This window comes from Cheilinus undulatus, linkage group 22 (genome assembly GCF_018320785.1).
Source record: "Cheilinus undulatus linkage group 22, ASM1832078v1, whole genome shotgun sequence".
NCBI lineage: Eukaryota > Metazoa > Chordata > Actinopteri > Labriformes > Labridae > Cheilinus > Cheilinus undulatus.
The window spans coordinates 6,853,352-6,873,379 of NC_054886.1; the positions used below are offsets into that span (position 1 = coordinate 6,853,352).

The 20,028-nt window shown below is 39.9% G+C and overlaps 1 protein-coding gene across 1 annotated transcript in view; it reads left to right on the plus strand.

The window, feature by feature from the left end:
* Positions 1–20,028, plus strand: part of LOC121504980 (neurexin-1-beta-like) — a 311,753-nt gene that overhangs the window by 183,499 nt on the left and 108,226 nt on the right. The gene's annotated exons all lie outside the window — the stretch shown is intronic.

Here is a 20,028-nt window from a genome sequence, read left to right on the forward strand (position 1 = left end):
CCTTTTGGCGCAATTTTAAAAAGCTATCGCTCATCTTCTTAAGCCCTGTCACTTGTCATTGAGACTGAATCGGCTCAGCTGAGTGTGTTATTGTGTGATACATCACAGCTGACATTGATCTGAATGAGGGAGTGCCGTTAGTGTCTTTGTAGCACTTTTCTTCAGCACATACTGTACTCTCCTCGCAGTATTATCTCCCATGCATGGCCTTAACACAGACATACAGACATGCTGTTGTGTTGCAGGATATTAGGTATTCATGGATCTCTAATTCAATTACATCTGGATGTCAGAGGAGAGTATGCACAGTGGCTGAGCACTGGGCTTGAGCATGACACACAGACGTAATGTTTGCATGTTTGGATTTCCACGCTGTGCCATGCAGCGACCACATTAGTACACAGACGGCGATGTCCTGTCATCGCACTCGTGTTGTTTGTGTTTGTGTGTGGGGCCCTATGGAGATGAGCTCTCATACTAAGCTCTTGTAAAAAATTTTCCACATGCATGCTCTCGTGTATTACATGTTCTGGGTTAAAATGCAGTGACATGAGGAGGAGAGAACACAAAGCATGAACCCGAGCCAAGGGTTTATGTGTTTGTCTTTGTCTCTTTGGGGAGAGAGTAACAAAAAACACATTTTACCAATTTTTTTTCTCTCAAATGGTCAAACACAGCAGTTTGATATGCACTATATAATACAGTATGACTGTTTGAACCTGTCAGGTGTCAGTTTGCAGGAGAAGAGCCCTTAGCAAAGTTAACAGGGATACGTAAAGGGAAGACTTTCAAAAAGGGACTAAATGAGTTGTAATAATTGTAAAACAACCATTTTTATACATTTTTAAGGTACCATAGTATGCATAATTTTTGCATGGATATGTTTACATCAGGAGCGTGAATCTTTGAGTATCTCAAGATTTGATTTGATTCCGATTCTAGGGGTCACAATGTGATGCAAAGTGATCCTTGATTCATGTCACATTCCCTATTTGTTACAAAGAGGAGCTTACATCAGACTCCAGTCTGCAGTGCACTAAGAAGGTGTAGACTATAAATGAAATTACAACCCACTGTTAAAGGTGTTCAAGATAATGCAGCTTTTGGCCTATATTTGTGGTGTTGCATCAGCTGATAACAGCAATTTTATATTTACATTGCTTAATATTTTGATCCGAAACCAGTTGATTTAAAAAATATCTGAAGATTGCAGGTTAAAAAATAACCAGACTATAGATTTAAACCTTTACTGTTGACGCTTTGGCAAAGCAGATTTTAGAAATAAAACTGAGTATAGATCTGATTATTTCTCCTGTTGGTTCAGGAATTTTCAGGATGATCAGCAGTTGTTGGCTGTTCTGCTTTTTTCCCTCTCGAGCTGCTGTATGATGTAAGCTCAGGCTTTGATCCAGTTTCATTTAGGGCCACCTAGACAGGGCGAAGTAGGAGATTGCTCTCTTGGGCCCATCTGCTAAATAAAGCCCAAAAAGGCCAGCAATAGCCCTGCAAATCCTACATATAGGCGATGCAAAATTAGAATGCTCACTGAAAATAACAACAAATTTCCCTCACCTAATTAGTTGTAAAGTATAGCCACATTCTTGGTAAAATTCTATTTTGCATCAAGATATGAGAGTTATATTGTGAAGTCTGCCACACACGGCCTTAACTACTAGAGTAGCAATTGTAAAAAACTACTGCAGAAGAACATGTAGGTGATGTATTTTTGCATAAATAGCCAGACGTGTATTTGTTAATGTTGGGGAGAGCATTTTTAAAGATTAGGCAAACATTTTATAATGGAAAAAACAGATTTAGGTTAGGTCAATTTACTTGATCTTTCAGGGGCACAGGAATAACTGAGAGCAGGCCTGCTTTTATAGAACAGACAGCATACACATCAGTTTAAACTTCATCTTGACCTTGGCAGTTGTTTTGGTATTATCTTGCATCATTTGTTGCAGTGTGCAAGAAGACAAACAGCCGACCACGGCCTGACCAACCGTTCCTGACTGGTCTCCTGTAGACCTCCAGCTGATGCAAATATTTGTTACTGTTTAGCTGCTAGGTGCGTTTGCTGTTGATGCTGTTTGTGCAGTGTGATACAGAGAGCAAGGGTGGTTTTGTTTTGAATTGTGAAAACCAGACATTATACTTAAATTCAACCTTTGTGTGTGAGACTTTGAAAGGAAAGTCCGACATTTGTCACAGTCAGTCCCAGCTTTATTCAAGCAGAGTGAGCACTCAGGTCATACTCGACCATCAGACTGTACGGTCTGAACTTCCTAGTGAACATGGCCTTACTGGTCAACATTGCAAGCGACCCAAGAATGCTTTGTGAGTCATCTTCTTACTGGAAGACTTTAGTTTACAGACTTCATACAACTGACCTTAGTGTCAAATCAGCAAACTTAACTTGAAAAGTGTGTAGAATTGACACTGGAGAGAAAAGTAAAATGTTTTATTTTGAAGCCACTGATCAGTCTGCCTTTTTCTGATGACTTTGAAACAGGCTGCTCATTTATTTGACATCAAGGTGTTTTACTTCTCCAGCTCACTCACATTAGTCTGATTCAAGGGCGAAAAACAGCGCTGTACTTTAAAACGTCCTTCTTCCTCACTTAGAGCAGTCAGAGACATTAGAAGTGAATGTTCATTTAGGAGTTTAAATCAGCTGTATTTGTGGACTTTCGTCTGTAGAGTGGACTAAGTAAAAGTTTAAAAAGAAGCAATCCTTTTTACTCCTGGTGTCCTTCTGCAGATCCCCACTCGTCTGATTTGCTCATTTCACCCTCCCTCTCTTTATCCTCTCCATCCATCAATCCATCCACCCATCCGTCCATCCATCCATCCATCCATCGTCTCTGCCGCAGCTGAAGACATTTATTTGGAGGGAGTGATGAGGTGTGTAGTCTGTGGGAGGTTTGTCTGCCTGATTGGCTGATAAGATGTCTGGTTAGGGTTTCTGGAGGGAGAGGTGGCGAGCGGACAAGAGTTTCTGAGTATCAAGTGAGGATGCTCTCGTATTCGCTCCCACGCTCCTCATAGCGCTAATGAGAGAAGTGGAAGCCGTTGGGGTGGCGTGCATTTGATATATGATGTGTGATTTCTTTTTATATATTAAGGTTTGTATTTATTTTCCAGCCTTTGAGCTACAGAGGTGGCAGTGGCGTGGTATTTATATTGTACGTCTCAGAGATGTGTGCTGAAGCTGGCGACACACGCAAGGAGTGAGAGTAAATAAGGGCTCACGTTAAATCATACTGGATTTATAGGAAGGGGGGGTTGTAGCTTCAAGCAAATCATACATGAACTCACACACAAACACTGATAGACACGCTCTGATAGTACAGTAAATGGTTCTGCCCAAGTAGTGCTAAACAAGGCCAACAGACCACAGTTATGGACAGTAAATAGAGCAGAGCTCTACCTGTAAATAACCGACAACATGGCCTCATAAATCCTCGGCCTCTGCGTGGTTGTCAGTATATTTCTCCTCCTCACACAGGTTAACACAATGCATGAGTAAAGGAAGCTGTTTGTGTGCGATATGCCTGCATGCCATCACTGAACTGGTTATTTTTAAAATCATCAAAAAATAACACAAATGGCTCTTCTTTTGCTTTGGATTTTAAATGCAGAATAAACAATATTGAAAAAAAAAAAGAAAAAGAAAAAAAAAAAAAAAGGAGAATCATTCTAAATGCAAGCCAGCTCCTGTAGTAACTCCAGATGGGGGGCAGGAAGAAATTTCTGCATAGAGATGTGCTACCAAAATGCCAAAGATTTGTCCTGTTTAGGACTGTGCCAAATGTTCCAACAACTTACTTTGCGTCCCAAGATTAACGGCACACGCAGGCATAAAAGTTTTAAAAGAAACAGCAGCAACGATAGTTTAAAAGCCTCTGTCTAAAGCCTAGAGAAGTGGTGTCAGACGGCTCCCATGTAAGGTCTGGTTCCTCCAAGTGGTCTAGTGTAGTCCAGCACAGTTTGCCATGATTTGGCACAGTAAACCATGACCGTGCTCATGTTTCACAGCTGATGTCCAGCCAGTCTGGCCTGTTACAATGGGAAATCTGTCTTTAGAGATCTGGGCCATTTGGCTCAGCTCAGTAATAAAAGCTGGACTTTTGGCAACCAAATGGCTCTTCTTTTGGTACCAGTTAAGCTTTTAAATAAAGATGAGATACCAGCACCTGTAGTTTTTTTTAAAGAGCCAGCTCATAGATCCACCTTGTTTATGAACACAACATTACTTAGAAGTTTACCCTGCAATGTTTATTCGATTTAAAGTTCATCAGTGTTTCCATTAAAAGCATATTTATGATAAAATGAGAGAGAAAAGCTGTTTAAAGGATGCAGCTAACCTTTTAGCTCAGTGCAAGGCTCCCCAAGGCTCGTGTCTTTTATCGGGCTAAAAGTGTAGCAGGAGGTCTGTGGGCAAAGTCATCATTGCCAAACCAGGCTTATCAGTTTCAACCCGTAGAGAGACCACTTTGTTCAAAGTGTAAGGATCTTACCCAATATATGCAAACATTTCTCCAATGATAACTGCGGCATGTAGGTCCATTCAGAGCTTTAGCATACCAACTTTCCTCCATTACCATTAACTGCTGTTCTGCACTTCCTGCCCCCCATCTGACCAATGCATGCATCAGCATTACAGGTGCAAACAACCTATTATGGGTGAAACATTAGCGAGACTTTGGCAAGTGAAAAGATGCCAAATATCAGCCTCAACAGCAGAAGACATATCATAGGACTGCCTTTAAAAGGCATGCTTTGTAATAAGGGTATCCAGATCATTACATTTTAACGCACAGGGCCACAGACAAAGCAGATGTATTTGGCAGGTTTAAAGGGAGGACATGCTGTCAGTGCTGACCCTGTCTGAGTCTCCATAGTTCACTCAGTTTGTGTATTTTTGTGTACATTAATCATCTTCTTTCTTCCATTCCTCTGTGAGTTTGAAGGTCTTAACCAGAAGCCAAAGGGATGTGACCTCTCTCTGGCCTCCTTGCTTTAGTCTTCATCCCTCCTCACAGGTCAGACAGACATATGTGCACTCAGCCAGCGCTGGCATCCTTCCAGTGACCTGATCAAGGTGTGCTGACCCACTGGCACAGGAAATCAGACAGCGGGCTCACACAGGGTGCAGAGGCCTGTAATAGAAGCAGATGACACAGGATGTTTGCTGCTGGCGGTTTCTGTGGTGGAGGAAATGACACTGTGACGCTGTGTGCAGTTTCCTGTGTTAAAGCTGGGGCACATTTACACCTCTGTGGGTTGTAGAGGGATGACAATGCTGCTAATTTGGGGTTTAGAGATAAGCACAAATGACCTGAACTGCAGATCCTTTCCTGAATCTTTGAAATCCCCCAAATTTTGTGGTTAATTGTGATTAAACACATTATTTACTCCAGTATTTTGCATTTCAGAAACCCATTTTTAAGTCCATTCTGCTGTAGTAAATTAGTTCTTACTGGTGTGTTGATTTGTGAATCAATATGTATTTCATGATGTAGAATTTTGGATTGGTTATTTAAATGATGACTTCAGTTTAGTCTGAAACCCTAAATTAGAGCAGGGGTGTCAAAAGTGTGGCCAGCAGGCCAGATGAGGCCCATGATCAATTTTGGATAGGCCCAAGGCAATTAAAAAAATTTAATAAATACAGCCCAGGGAAACATGACTATTGTGCTTGAATTCACTTCTTAAGCACTTTGTGGTGCAGCAGTTTAACTGTGTAAACAAACATTTTGGCTCTGTTTAACTTTAAAGGTAACAGCAGAAAGTTTGCTGCAGAGTTGGCATGACTGCAAAGTTTAATTAGCCCACCAATGACATAAAAAAAGGGGGGGGGGTAGATAGTATTTTAAGAACATGGCTCCCTTTTTAAAATGGGCAACAATAAAGAAACTGCATATTTTAATTGCTTTAATAAGTAACAGTGAGTATTTAGGTAAAAAAAAACAAAGAAATTATTGCATTAGTTTAGGATTGACTATCTCTTTGTGACTGTCATGGTGTCCCTCAATTATTCTGGGCCCCAGAAAGCTTTTTCCTTTTCCCCCTTTCATGGTCAGCCTTGGTAATTAGTAAAAAAGCTTCGCTACCCCTGACCTTGAGGAAGGAGGCAGCTATAAAGTGTTTTTTTTATACATGATGAGACCTGCAGGAGTGCATTTACAAATGACTCACTGACATCCATGAACCTTTTCTTTAGAATTAATGCTGATTGTATTTAGCAGTGGGAGGATGTAAAACTTGACGTCATATTCTATAGATAAAAATTTTAGTTTTTCATATAAGGCTTGTTTATATTCTCATGTTGTCTGTGCACATTGTTTATACTTCAAGTGACTGAGCTCTACATCAGTCACTACCGGTACTGGATTCAAAAAATGTGTCATTCAATATTGAAGCACACAGCCAGAGAGCGTGCATGTGCTTGTATTTGTGTGATTGAAGTTCAAAGATGTAGCACATGTGAAAAGAAAAAAAAATCATGTAAAGAAACAAATTGAAAGCAGGACCCTGGGTGTTCGATATCACTGGCCTGTCATTTTCCTGCCGCATGATTCATCACGCTTGATGAACATTGCCGGTGGCACTCCAACCGCCATGGCAGGGTTGCTATGGCGATATAGCAAAGAAGGGAACGGCACCTGCGGCTGATGAGACAGCAGTGTTTATCACCTGCTGGGGGAACCGGGTCACACCTGTTGAGCTGACCACCCACACGTTTGAACACTTATTCAATCAAAAAGAAAATATATTTGAAAAGAAGAGTTTTTGAAAAGTGGTGCAGCTTGTCCAGCGTGTGATGAAGTGAGTGGAATAAATAGAAATGAAAAGAAAAAAACAAGCTGATGTTGTCATTTTTTGTGTGTATTTAAATCCAGATATACTTGAGTGTTCTTTGCCACTGAGCTAGTTATTATGTTTTTAAAGCTTCTATGTTCTTGGTGCAAAGTAAATTCTCATAGGAGCGATAAATGTTTAATTCATTCATACTTAGCTCCTTCATTCATTCATCCATGCAGTTTGTTTGTTCGTGTCTCACTTTCTGACTTGTTGATCCATTCACTGTCCATGGTGCTGAAATGTGCAGCAGTTAGATGGCAGGCTGTTTTCACTTCTTTCTTTTCATTCAAACCCTCCTCACTGTGAGTTTTAGAGTTTTAGCTATCCTGTATTTCTGTCTGTAATAATAGTTTTCTATAGAATAGCTGGTCTTGACATGGTGTCACTTTACTTTAGCTGTGATAAAGCTGCTGGCTAAGAGCCGCAGACAGACAGAAGAGGTTAATACTCAGACATACAGCCCTAAACATTGCTGGGTTTGATATTTCATAATGTCTGCTGTCAGTATCAAAAACTATGTTGGTCTTTATCTTCTCTGAGAACTTATAATGAGGTATTTATAGACTGGGCTTTGTTTTTTGACACCAGTGGCTAACAGAAACATTGTTAATGATCTGAAAGGTGTGAGCAGGCTGTCTGTGTTCTTGCCCCGTCACATCGTCACTTCATACCTCATGTAATCTCTCTAACAGAGGATATGTGCGCCCTGACATTGCCTTCTGTAAGTTTCAGGAAGAAAATGGAGCACAACAGCTTTTCTTCTCTTTTCTTCTCATTTACTTCAAACAGAGCTCTTTGAAGACTGTGATGCGGCCGTGTAAACAAAAACTCGCACACAGCCGTCACAGCTGCAGACAGCCTCGGCGCTTTACGAGCAACTCTGTAGCTGTCACTTGTATAGAAATACTATGAGATTTTTTAAGGACTCGCACGCAGTCGAACCCATGGTGGGATCTGTTTTCTGCTATTTTTACCTCCGATGCTGAAAAATAACAGACACCACATTAATGATTTTGCATGCATGCACAAACTATGTACATAGAAAATCATGTGAACCATACTGAAATTTTAATGCTCCCTCCCAGGAGTGCACTCAACAATGCGCTTTTGATTTTTTATTTGCATCATGTATGATTGTGAAAGCACTCATCCCGCTGACACATGTGGTAAAGGTTAGAGGAAAGCAATTTATACATTTCATAATTTATCATCTGCTGCGGCTTGCTGCATGATAACATGTGGGATGTTTCATTTTTTAACATGCTCAGGTCTCAGCTGTGAGGATACAGTACATGAGATGATTAGCCACCATTCTTAACGCATTGTAGCTGACAGCAAACCTGTAACTATTGCTAATGTTTCCTCTTCAGTAGAGATGCCCCGTTTGATCAGGAACTGATCATTATTGACTGATTTTCATTAAAAATATGTGATCGGTACATTAACACTGATGCTAGTAATGAACAATGTGAAGTGTCTGCAGCTGATGGTAAGCTCACCGGCAGTGTGTAAGGTATGGCACCTGCAGAACTGCCCTTGGTGGGTTGGCATAGGTATTTTCTGTCCTGATGAAGACATAAGGAATCACTTAGCCTTCTGATGGAATTACTTATGACAGGTGCTGGCTGCTGGGAATTGGAAGGCAGTTTTAAACTCCACACCGAGGTTAAAAAAAGAAGTTTCAATGTATTTTAAATAAGTATGTACTTACCTAAGGGATAAAAGCTGTATAACCTGATCACATGTTAATGTATCTCGTCTGCACTGGTGCAAGGGAATTTAAGAGACGTCAGATTGAAAAGTCTGTTGCCGCTGAAATGGTATGATTTAGTTTTTTCAGTAGTTTATAGTGGTAAAGCTTGCACCACTGTTATTATTGTTTGTGCGTTTCTGACACATCTGTGAACCAACCCCCCACGAACAACAGCATGAGCTGATTCATAAAATATTACTTAAAATCTGTGTTGACTTGTAGTGTTGGAAATAAGCTTTTCCACAATGCACCATGATGCAGATGTGAATAAATCTGCATGGATTCAGGAGCAGAACATAATAGATGCATACTAATGATTGTAGGTTTTTACCTCTGCAGGTGGGCCTACTGTAAATAATCAAATAATCCCATTTCAAACTGGGCTGATTTTGATTTTCCTCAATCATAGCCTATTTCAAATGCGTTATCCTGTCTCACGTAAACCAATGAAATCCTTTTTCTCTTTCTTTTCATTTCTAGTGTGAACTTTTAAACTCCCAGAATTCTGCACAGAGCAGAAAGAAACACTGAAATATGTCAGGGAGAATTAAAAAAGACAACAGCAAAAAGGACTCATAAATCAGAATGAACAGACTCCTGTATGGTCATGGTACTGATTTTTAGTCTAACCTCAATGTGTTCTGTATGTTCCAGAATCATGACAAACAGTAAATGCAATGTTAAGCATTAAGATGAGATAAAACATACATCTGTGGAGCAAACAATGGAGTCAAGGACACGGAAAATAATTGCACTAAGAGATGAATATGACTGATGTGCTAGAATCCTGACACAATCAGGCACTGCCTACCAAGGGGACAACAATGAGGCCATCTGCGTCCCATGTATGCGGGTGACCGGTTTCAATCTGGCCTGTGGTACACTGTCCTCCTCTATGATTAAAACCATAAGATGCATGATGATCTGCATCCTCAGTTATAAACCCCCAGTTTGTAACTGAGGATGCGACCCATAATGCAACATGATCATCAAGTGTTCAAATTCAGAATCAATACAGTTGTTTGAAGGGGAAATTTGTTCTTAGCAGTATTAAATGCTTGCATAAGTTGCATAATGCAACTGAGTTGCACAGCCAATGAAAAGGCTTTTATATCTATTTTTAAATCTGTTGTCCTTTCTTTGACTCATTAAGGAAAACTGAGTAAGAAATAAATAACTCAGTTATCTTAGTAGGATGTTGAAAGCCTGTTGCATTGCATCTTGAGAGCTTTTTGTTCGGTTTTATTAAACAAAGGAAATAAAAAGATGTTGTTGACTGAATAAGGATGACCTTTTTCAGGTTATGCTGCCACCTGTAGGAGGTCTCAGTACACTACAAAGTTAAGTAGACGGGCCAGCCACTAAACCAGCAGCTGTATCTGAACAATAAGTGGGCTTGGTGTCAGAATTGACGGACTCATAGATGATCAATATCAGCGGCAAAGAAAAAAGTAATCAGAGCATCCTTACTCTTAAGTTGTCAGTGAAAGTTATTGTTGTTTAGCCGGGACTTTCAAAGAGAAATAACAGCTAAATGACTTAGCCGTTAACGGACAGATAGTGGACAGAAAACTTTACTGTCAGAGTCATAAAGTAGATAACTTTGCATTGTAAGGATTTACAGTTCCTAGTGTATTTCAGGTTGATTATGGGCTGCAGCGCTCCAACGCTCTCTAATAACTCTTGAATTTTCATGCTTTTGTAGACTTTAACAAGCAATTTATTTTGATCTAGGAGCACGAATATAAATTGTGTCATAATCATCTACAGCACTGATTAATAATCATTTTGCATAAATTGATGTCGGGAACAAGAGTGTCGTTTAATTTCATTGTCAAATCACCTTTTTCCTTTGAGCTACACATGGAGGGAGCAGACTAATTGACTTTATTCTCTTTTTTAACAGTTATTCTGCAAACCAAATTCCCATATTTAACAAGAACTATTTCATTTAAGCTGCTCTGTGTCTTTATTGATGGGTAATGTGGAATTTTAGTATGTCTTTTTAAAGTGAAGTGGGAATTATGGACACGAAAACCACAGAACATCACACAGTTTTTATGAATTCATTCTCTAAGTGTCATTAAAATTGCATAAATAGCTCATTGGTCATGCTTGTAGTAAGTTGTGTTTCTGTGAGAAAAGGCAGTGAAGTGGTTGTTTTTAAGTACAGTCAGTTTTTATGAATTCAGCACAGCTTAAGAACCTGCAGCTAAGGGAAAATAGACAGGTTTATTTTAATTCTAGAGTTGTTATTTTTTGTTAAGATGCTGGGTTTTTCATTGACTGCTAAGAATATGGCCTTAAAGGTTAGGCCGATGTTGTCGTGCCTTAAACCTGCATTTTTTTTTCCCTAATGACCAGCAGGGGGCCTCTCCAGAGTTCATAACAATAAATCTCAATGTACAAACCCTGACAATGGTGGAAGAGGACCGATAATATCTAACCCTGCTCTGCTCCAGATGTCCGGTGCTGTCATTTAGCAGCCATGAACTGAAAAGCCTCCAGCAGAACTAGACAGATGTGAGTCCAACCACCCGAGGGATGGGTTCTGTCTCTAATAGAGGTGCTCAGGGGTGAAGGTGGCCTGGCACACATGAATATGTTATGAGTTATCATGTTGTGGGTTAGCTTTGTCCATCTCGGGACATGAAACCGCTTGAGTATCAAGCTGAAGATGATAACTAAAAGCTTGGACTAAGTTTTATGACATAAAAATATTTATATAGTCCCTTCTTACATTGAGTTTTTGTAAATAAAGTAAAAGACTTATGAAGCCCCACACTTCACCAGGCCTTAGACAGAAATACTGTTCTTAGTTGGTAACCATTTTGTTAATGTTTGAAAATGATTTTCCATAGCTCTTGATTGTATCTTGTTCAAGACTTTAGCCAAGTTGAGCTGCATTTTCATGCACATTTCAGCAGTCCCCACAGTAGGTAAGGATGCTGCGATTCAGAAAATTCATGCAAATTGAACCAATCCCTACGGCTTCTTTTGCAAGTTAAGAACTATAGTCAATCTCAGAGTTTCATTCAAGTTTCACTCTTATAATGTGGCATCTTGAACCCTAAATGTACCTGAAGGAATGTCAGAAGACTGACAGCTTAAAGTGTACCCTTTGTTGTAATGCCTTATAATAGCAAAAATATAACACTGAAACATCCAGGTGTACTCACTTTGATGGTGGAAGTACAATTGCCCATTTTTTCTGTCTGTATGATTGCCACTGTGAGCATGTGCACATTTTCATGTAGATTTTGGTATAGAGTGGTGCACGGCTCACAGTAAAAAAATGGGTGAGCCTTCTTTTTTCAAGATTCTCAGTGCATGGGATGTACGTGTTAGTTGTGTGAGATATGGAGCAGATGCTGTGGTTGTCTGAAAGCCCTAATTGTTAGCGTGGACTGGATTACTTTTGTACACAGATGAGAAGAATCCCTGTATTCAGAACTTCATGGCTGCATGTGGACTAGGCCTGAGAAGATGGAAACCATGCAAAGCAAATAGATTCCTGGCCAGAGAATGACCAGACCAATCAGCATCATTAGAGTCGGCAGCTAGGGATGTGATTTTGTTGTACTGTTAGCCTGTAAACAATGGCAGCCAGTGAAGAGATTAGTATAGCTACAACAGCAGCTTTGTCAGATTTCTTTATTAAAAGAAGAGCAAAAATAGACTACCAATCACTTCAACAGGTATAACTAATCAGCTAATCCAATCACACGGCAGCACCCAGTAAATTTAGGCGTCAGAACTGGGAAAGGCAATCTCAGTGATTTCTGAACATGTTGTGGTTGTCAGTGGTTAGGCTGTCATGATTTTTACCTCAAATCTGACCTTTCCATTTGAATGTTGCATCAAAAATCGAGACTAATCAGAGCAGACTGTTTTCTCTACTCCTCTGTTGTCCGATTTTGGTGAGTCTGTGTGAATTGTAGTCTGAGTTTCCTGTTCTTAGCTGACATGAGTGGCACCTGATGTGGTCCTCTTCTGCCTTGACCCATCAAGGTTGACACATCTGCATTCAGAGATGTTCTTCTGTGCACCTCAATTGTAATAAGTGAGTTGTTGAGTCGTTGTTCTTTCAGCTCCAACCAGCCTAGTCATTCTCCTCTAACCCCTGCCATTAACAAGGCATTTTAGCCAAGAGAACTTTTGCTCACTGGAAGTTTTCTCTTTCCTCATCATTCTCTGTATTCCCTAGAGATGGTTGTGTGAAAATCCCAGCACATCAGCAGTTTGTGAAATACTCATCCTATCCCATCTGGCGCCAACCACCATGCCACACTCAGGTACAGTGTAATCCTGAGGGAAACACTCAAGTTTTTGTCAAGTGATGATTCTAGGAAGAAATGTAACACAAGTCTTACCCGGCTATCAAACCCTACCTCGTGTTATAAACATTATAAGCTTTTGGGCTGCTGCAGGCCTGTTGGATCAGATTGCACAGGTGCTCCTAATAAACTACACAGAGTGATGTAGACAGACACAGACAGGACAGGGATTATAGTATCTGATTTATCCCTCAGCCAGTGATTTGCTTGGAAACAACCTGTGCACACTGTGTACGTTGGTTAACCAGCAGCAAGCTCTACAGCAGGACGGAGCGAGAATGAAAGGACAACAAGGCAGACAGCCAGGGACATAGACAGAGATTGTGTTCGCTTTATCCGTGTTTGCTCAGTTTAGCACAGGGCAAATATTAGCCATGTGCTCGGCAGCCGTTCTTCTCTGCTGGGCTTTAACCTCACACCCTGCCCGCAGAGAGAGACGGGGGGAATAAAAGGGAGAGCAACAGAGAGAGAGGGGAACAGATGGGGGGAAGCAAAAAGAGAGATTGAACGGGGAAACAAGAGAAATAGAGGTAAAGACTGGTGGCAGTCCTAGGGCTGGTATTCTGTTTAAAAAAAAAGAGGTTGTCACAATGCCAGAATTATAAACTCTTACATTAGTGTAGTCATATAAAACTAAGTTTTAATATTTTTTGTAAAATGGCAATTAAATTAACAAGTCCTACACAAGCAACTTTTCATCTTTTTTATTTTGGTTATCAGACATTCTAACTCTTACACTCTGTCTAAATTGTACAGTGACTTTGGCACTTTTTCTGTAAGTGTAGAGAGCCGAAAAATGTCAAAGCTTGCATTGCAAAATTATCGAATCTTTGTTGTTTTCTCATCAGTGTTATCTAAAAGCACAGATATTTCATGATCTGCCTTATTTTTAAAGACAAGAACTGGCTAGGAGTGAAGGCTTTATTTCCAGGTTCACCTATGTTTCCAACAGTTTTGTGCAATTTAGACCTTTTGCAAGAGTTAGCCTGCATTTTTTATGGTTAAAAACAATAAATTGCCCAATCTTGGATTTGTAGAACTTCAGTTTTTGCTGCTGTGGTGTCAAACATGTGCATATCACTACCATTTGATTTTTGGGTTTTGGGTTTTCCATCTATCTGTACCTATGTATGTACATCCATGGAACCCATACTTGTGCACAGATAGTCTCAATAATGCTTTCAGGTAGTTTTCTTCAAAATTGGGTCAAATATCCACTCTGACTCAGGGATGAACTGAATAGATTACTGGTTCCTGAGGCTGGCCACATACGAGTTGTTTTTCAGAAATGAAGTTTATTTTAAAATTTATTAGGCCGCACATATAGGAGCAGTTTTTAAAAACTCTCCAAATGCACATACTGGAGGATGCTTGAAATCCTAAAGTGGCTCTCCTGACGTGCTTAAGAGTTTCAGCCAATTTTTAAAGGATCTAAAATTTAAAACATCTGGTAGTTGATGCTACCAGGTCTGCTTGCTCTCATTGGTTGTTGTGGGTAGTCTGCAAGAGGCAGTCCGACCTAGAAGTGTAAATACCAAATGCATTCTATATTCAGAATTATTCATTGGCATAATATTGGTATGGGCGGGTATGTGAACTATCCATATCAGCATTTAGCTATAAAAATCTGCTTAAATCAGCTGTTAATATTTGCTGTACAAACTGATAAGTTTGTGGAGTTTTAGACTGGACCAATAGACCTACATCAGCTGAGGGGTTTTTCTCTATTCATCATCATTCTCTACACTTTGAAGCGATGTTTAAAAACTGAAATTTGTTCATCCTCAAACTTTTAATTGTGTTGTAAGGACTGAAGTGTTCTGAACTAGATTTAAATACTGGTAACAATATCTGTCTTCGCTAAGACTTACTTATAAACATCAGCATACCTGCTGTTGGCAACAAAAACATCGTTGTGCATCCCCAATTTTTTGGACAAATAATCCCAAACCCCGACATGCCCCACCCCAATCATGGTAGCAAACCTGGCCTAAAGTTGGACTTGATATCATAAACTGTGTGGCCAGTCTAACCTGCTGTCCATCTGTGGTTTTCATAATCAGATATGCACTTATTAACTTAAATTATCAGAACATATTTAAAGAGTAGTTAATAAAAAACATCTGTTGGAAGGAAGTAGTGTTTGCAGGTCTATTATGTTGGGATTTTATTGCAGAAAACAAAGTTGTTATGATTTTTTTACAGCATTGTACTGTTTTTTTGTGTGTCTTCTTGTGGTGTCAGCTATTCTTAGATGCATGTAGGAAGGCAATAAGGTTGAGAAGCATTGGAGTAAAGTTAAGAATTAAGAAGTCAAAGGTCAGGATCATTGGGCCTCATGTCCTCTTGCCAATAATGCTTTCAAAAATCTTCCTCAAATCTTGCACACACTTTGAGTCTGACTAAAGATTGAACTATATATATTTGAGGTCAAAGGTCACAGTCAAAAGCCACTCCAGCCTTTCCTCCTGACCTACCACCATACGTTTACACAGCATATATACCTTACAGAGGCATATCACCAACAGGCAGTAGTTCCAGTCACAAATAGTATAAATGCTCCTTAAATGAAATAAAACAGATAAAACGACAGCTCCTCATGTAGGCTTTGTACTTCAAGTAGATGTGGTCAATAAGCTTCTTACTGACAGTGGTTCTAAGCATTAGTCTGAGCACTAAACGATATTATGTCCGCTTATATCTCATTTGAAAACATAGTTCTTTATCTTTAAAACTTGGTATATTGCCTAGCTGTAGGCAATCTGACAGGCTGTAGTCCAGATCAAAAGAGGCACTATTACAGCTTGGAGGTACTCATGTATAGGCTGTGTTTTTGAAGACTTGAAGTATGTATAGCTTTTCATGTGGCTCCAATTTACCTCACACTCCTTTAGGTCTTTTTGATGGGAGCCCAGCATGGCACTTCCTGCTTTTACCTTAAAAGACTGTTTCTTTATCGTGCCAGGAAAGCGCTCTGTTTAAGTCCATCCAAGCCATGAGCTGTACGATCTGGAGCTCTGCTGTTTACTATCAAAGAACACTTGGATGCTCTGAGGATGAGTGAAACCAGGTAAAGAAATAAAAAGGAGACGGATACATGCTGGGCTGCGGGGTGAAAAAAGAGAGTAGGAGGAAAATGAACCCGCAAGGACAGAGAGTGGAGAGGAGCACAGAAAACAATGGAGACAGAAAGCTCTTGATTTTGTTCGAAGGTCACAGTCATTCCCTTCAATTTCGGCCAGCTGTCCGCCTCGCTTCTCCTCAACAGAGAGGAACAGGCTGCTCCGGAAAACACACAGAAACAAACATTAATACACATGTCTCGCCAATAGCTACACACAGAGTCACACAGTCAAAGTGTAAAAACATCAAAAAGAGAAAGACAAAAAGAAGTAATCTTCCGTTTCAGCTCTTTCTCGCTGCGTATGCTCAGGCATGACAAATTGTGTTTTCAAAGTGTAGATGAAAAGAGACAGCCGAGGAGCCTCTCACATACAAAATCCAAACTATTTGCTCAAATAAAGCGGCTCATCTCTTGTGTTTGCTCCCTCCAGGTTTATACAGTCGTACAGTCATGTCCAATCTTAATGCAATCATTTATGAACAGAAAGCAACATACAGGAGAGAGATAATAACGTCAGGGTGGCTGTGTTCAGGAGAATTTAATTTAGGATGTTTGCAAAGGCTGTTTGTTGTAGAGCTGTGTCAGTTCTCAGCTAAATGCCTGTTGATTTATGGAGTCAGAGCCAGACAGTGTCAGGTAGTTACGCAGAAAAGTATTGCACATCACAAATTCGTATAGTAATCAAGAGAATTTTCACCAGATCTCTTTTTTATGATATTTAATACAAAAAAGACAACACCAAACCTATTATATCTGCTTTTGTTGGAACTGTTCATCATTGAAAATCAAGCCTCAGCTGCTTGGTTGGTATCAGCCTCTAGTTCTTATCCTGAGAATCACTCAGGGGTTGTTTACATAATGCAATGATGCAGATAAATGTTCCATTTTGGGCATTCAGATAACTAGTAACCACACTTCAGCAAAACTGACGTTAATTAGCCGACTTTACAAGCTGAAAATTGGTTATATGTCATGTGTTCAAGTAAGTTCAGTAAATTAGAAGGCTGTATCCTGGATGTCATGATGTGTTTAAATTCCACATCAAAAAAGGTAAATTCTGTTCAACTTCGATAAATACAGTCAGGACTATTATGAAGAATGTGTTTGAAGGATATAAAACAGATTTAACAGACTGAGTCATAACTTAATTACTCAAACACCACTGAGCTTAGACCACTTCTGTGAATATTTGTCATCATTTTGGATTTCCACCTAAAAATAGAAAAGTACTGATAGTGGTACTGATAAGGACTTGGATCGATAAGGAGTACCCATCTCTATCCCTAGGCTGAATACGGTTGATACATTAGTTTAAAGAACATCCTTTAAGGTCCATTTGAGTGCCAGAACAAGCTGTGTCTGCAAAATGAACTGAATCCAGTCTTGAAGAATTCATTATAGACCAGTGGTTCCCAAAGTGGGGGTTGGGACCCCCAGGGTTAGTCAGTCACTTAAAATGTAAATTGTATATGAATCTTTGGCAATATCATATGCTTTAACTACCTATAGTGATGATGCAGCTCTCTGGTCTCTGACGCTGTGTCTCTGGGGCTAAAGAGTTTGGAAACCATGTCTTAGACCACCTCTGTATGCAGTCTTTGCATTCAGGTGCATCCATCCAAAGCATTTAAGATGGTCTCTTGATACCTGAATGCCTAAAACTGTTGAAAATCCCTCTCATGGCACTAAAACAGGGTCCAGGGGACTCTTGCTGATAGGGATGTGCGTACTTACACTGTCAAAATCATTTATCAAGTTAGTTGGCACAAGATTTTCAAGTCGGTTAAACTAATTACCTCTTTTTTTTTGTAAAAACAGGCGTGAAATCCAGGCCTATGATGCTTTTTCAACTGTAATGAACCTCCCGCCACTAGAGGCCACTGTAGCTTCAGCTAATGTCCGCTGCTTTCCTGTCTGAGCTCTCCCTTGGCACTTCACTGGACGTAAATATGAGAAGCTTAGCAGTTAGCGTGTAACAGGAACATCGCAAAATATATATATATATATATATTTTTTTTTTCATAAATGGAAGTACAGTGGTATATAGGCTGTCAAAAATTGAGCTCACTCATGACTATTCAATTGAAGTGAAAAGAGGCCCCACATCAAAGCACAATATTCATCTAGAATGAAGGCTAGTGGAGCTAGCTGCTAATGTTAGCCACGCTGACCAGAGTATGTCAGGCTCACATCACACCAGCTAACTCAGTGACCCTGTGATGAATTTGTCTGTTATTTTCTTCTGTTTTGCATAGTCGGTTAAAAGCAACTTACCGTAGTTTAATTGAATGGGGAAATAGACGCCTAGGAACACTCTATATGCTACTGTAGCTTTGTGTTATCATGTTGCCTTTCACAGGTGCTTGGAAAGATTTGATGCTGACTTCAAAGCAGCTGAAAGTTGCTACTTTTCTGTCACATTCTTTTCTTTTGGGACAGCAAATTCAAAGTAGTGTGCATATCTCAAAGACATTGAAAGTACTCTTTCAAGTTTCTTCTCCTCCATTTACTCAAAATAATGAGTGCTACTCCAACCTCACTAGACCTGAAGCCAACTGAACTGATTCTTTTTTTAAGTTAGGCAAACACATCTTGATAATGTGGTTGAAAATTGATTTTTATTTGTATGGATATCATCTCAGTCGCTCTCAGACTGGCCCAAGTGCTTTGAGTATGCTCCAGGGTGTCTCTGCCTGGCTTTGACCAGGAAGTGGACTGCCAAATGGGGGACATAGCAGCAGTGGCATTCCCATCTGCATTCAGGTAACACTCTAATACCAGGGATAGCTCTCATTGCAACTGCACTAAAGTGTGGAGAACATACAAATGTGCAGAGCTGTAAAGCTTTTAACTTTTGACATACAACAGTTAGTTGCTACCTTGTAAACAACCTAAAAAGGTTCAGTAATATCTAGCTGAAAGAAAACAAATTACTAGTGTCATAGAGGCAGATATTGTTGTTAATAAATGGATCCTCCCCTTGTGCTCAAAAATGCTGCTTCTGAGTATAAATCTTCCAACAATGATGGGTGTATTCAACCTGCCTTTTTTTTTTTTTTTTTTTTTTTTACCTTGGACCTTTGCAATCAAATTACGTTGGGTAGCATCTTGATTAACTGCTTAAGATGTTGGGTCTTTGTGTTGTTAAGCAAGTATACTCCCAGTCAGCCCTGATTAGGAGATGAATAATAATCACTGCAGAAAAAACTTGGGTTTTGAGGCCACTTTAGGACATTGTAGTGTTTTTCTTCTCCAACATAGCTACCCATTAATTAGTGTTCTCTCTCTGGTGTTTTGGTCCATCTGGGTCAAACTCATTTTGGATCAGGGCTAATTATCCTGCGGTCTACTTTGGACCTCATCTGACTGTCCCAGCACTCACAGATTAAGAAAGTCCTGGATACTGCAGTGGAACATTGCCACCTTTCATCCCATTTGCATCTCCAAACCGCTTTTGTGTCTCTATTAGAATAAATACCACAGTTTATTCAGGCGTTGTTACATTTTTGGCCTCATTCCAGCGTCAAGTAAGAAACAAAGTTAACACCGTGCCACAGAATTAACCCATACAATGTCAGAAAGGATTATTACTGTACAAAGCTACTAAACAAAAGGCAGATTAAGCACAATACTCAAGGACTCAGCTATCTCATTTCACAGTTTGCTGACTAGATTTATGCTCCCAGGGAGGAATCATCTACAAACGGGGTTTGTTGTTGAGTTGTTGCACCTTTCTCCAGCAGCCCCAGAGCATTCTGGGTATTGGTTTTTTTCTCTCAGATCACTCAAGAGAGCTTGTGGGATCAAATGGACTCAACAAAACGCATGTTGGCAACACTAGTCAACATGGTAATGAGCCTCTGGGGAGTGAGGGAGCCGGTGATGAGGGCGGACGGATTAGAAAAATGAGGAAAAAGAGGGAACTGTAAAAGCAAAAGACAGAGAAA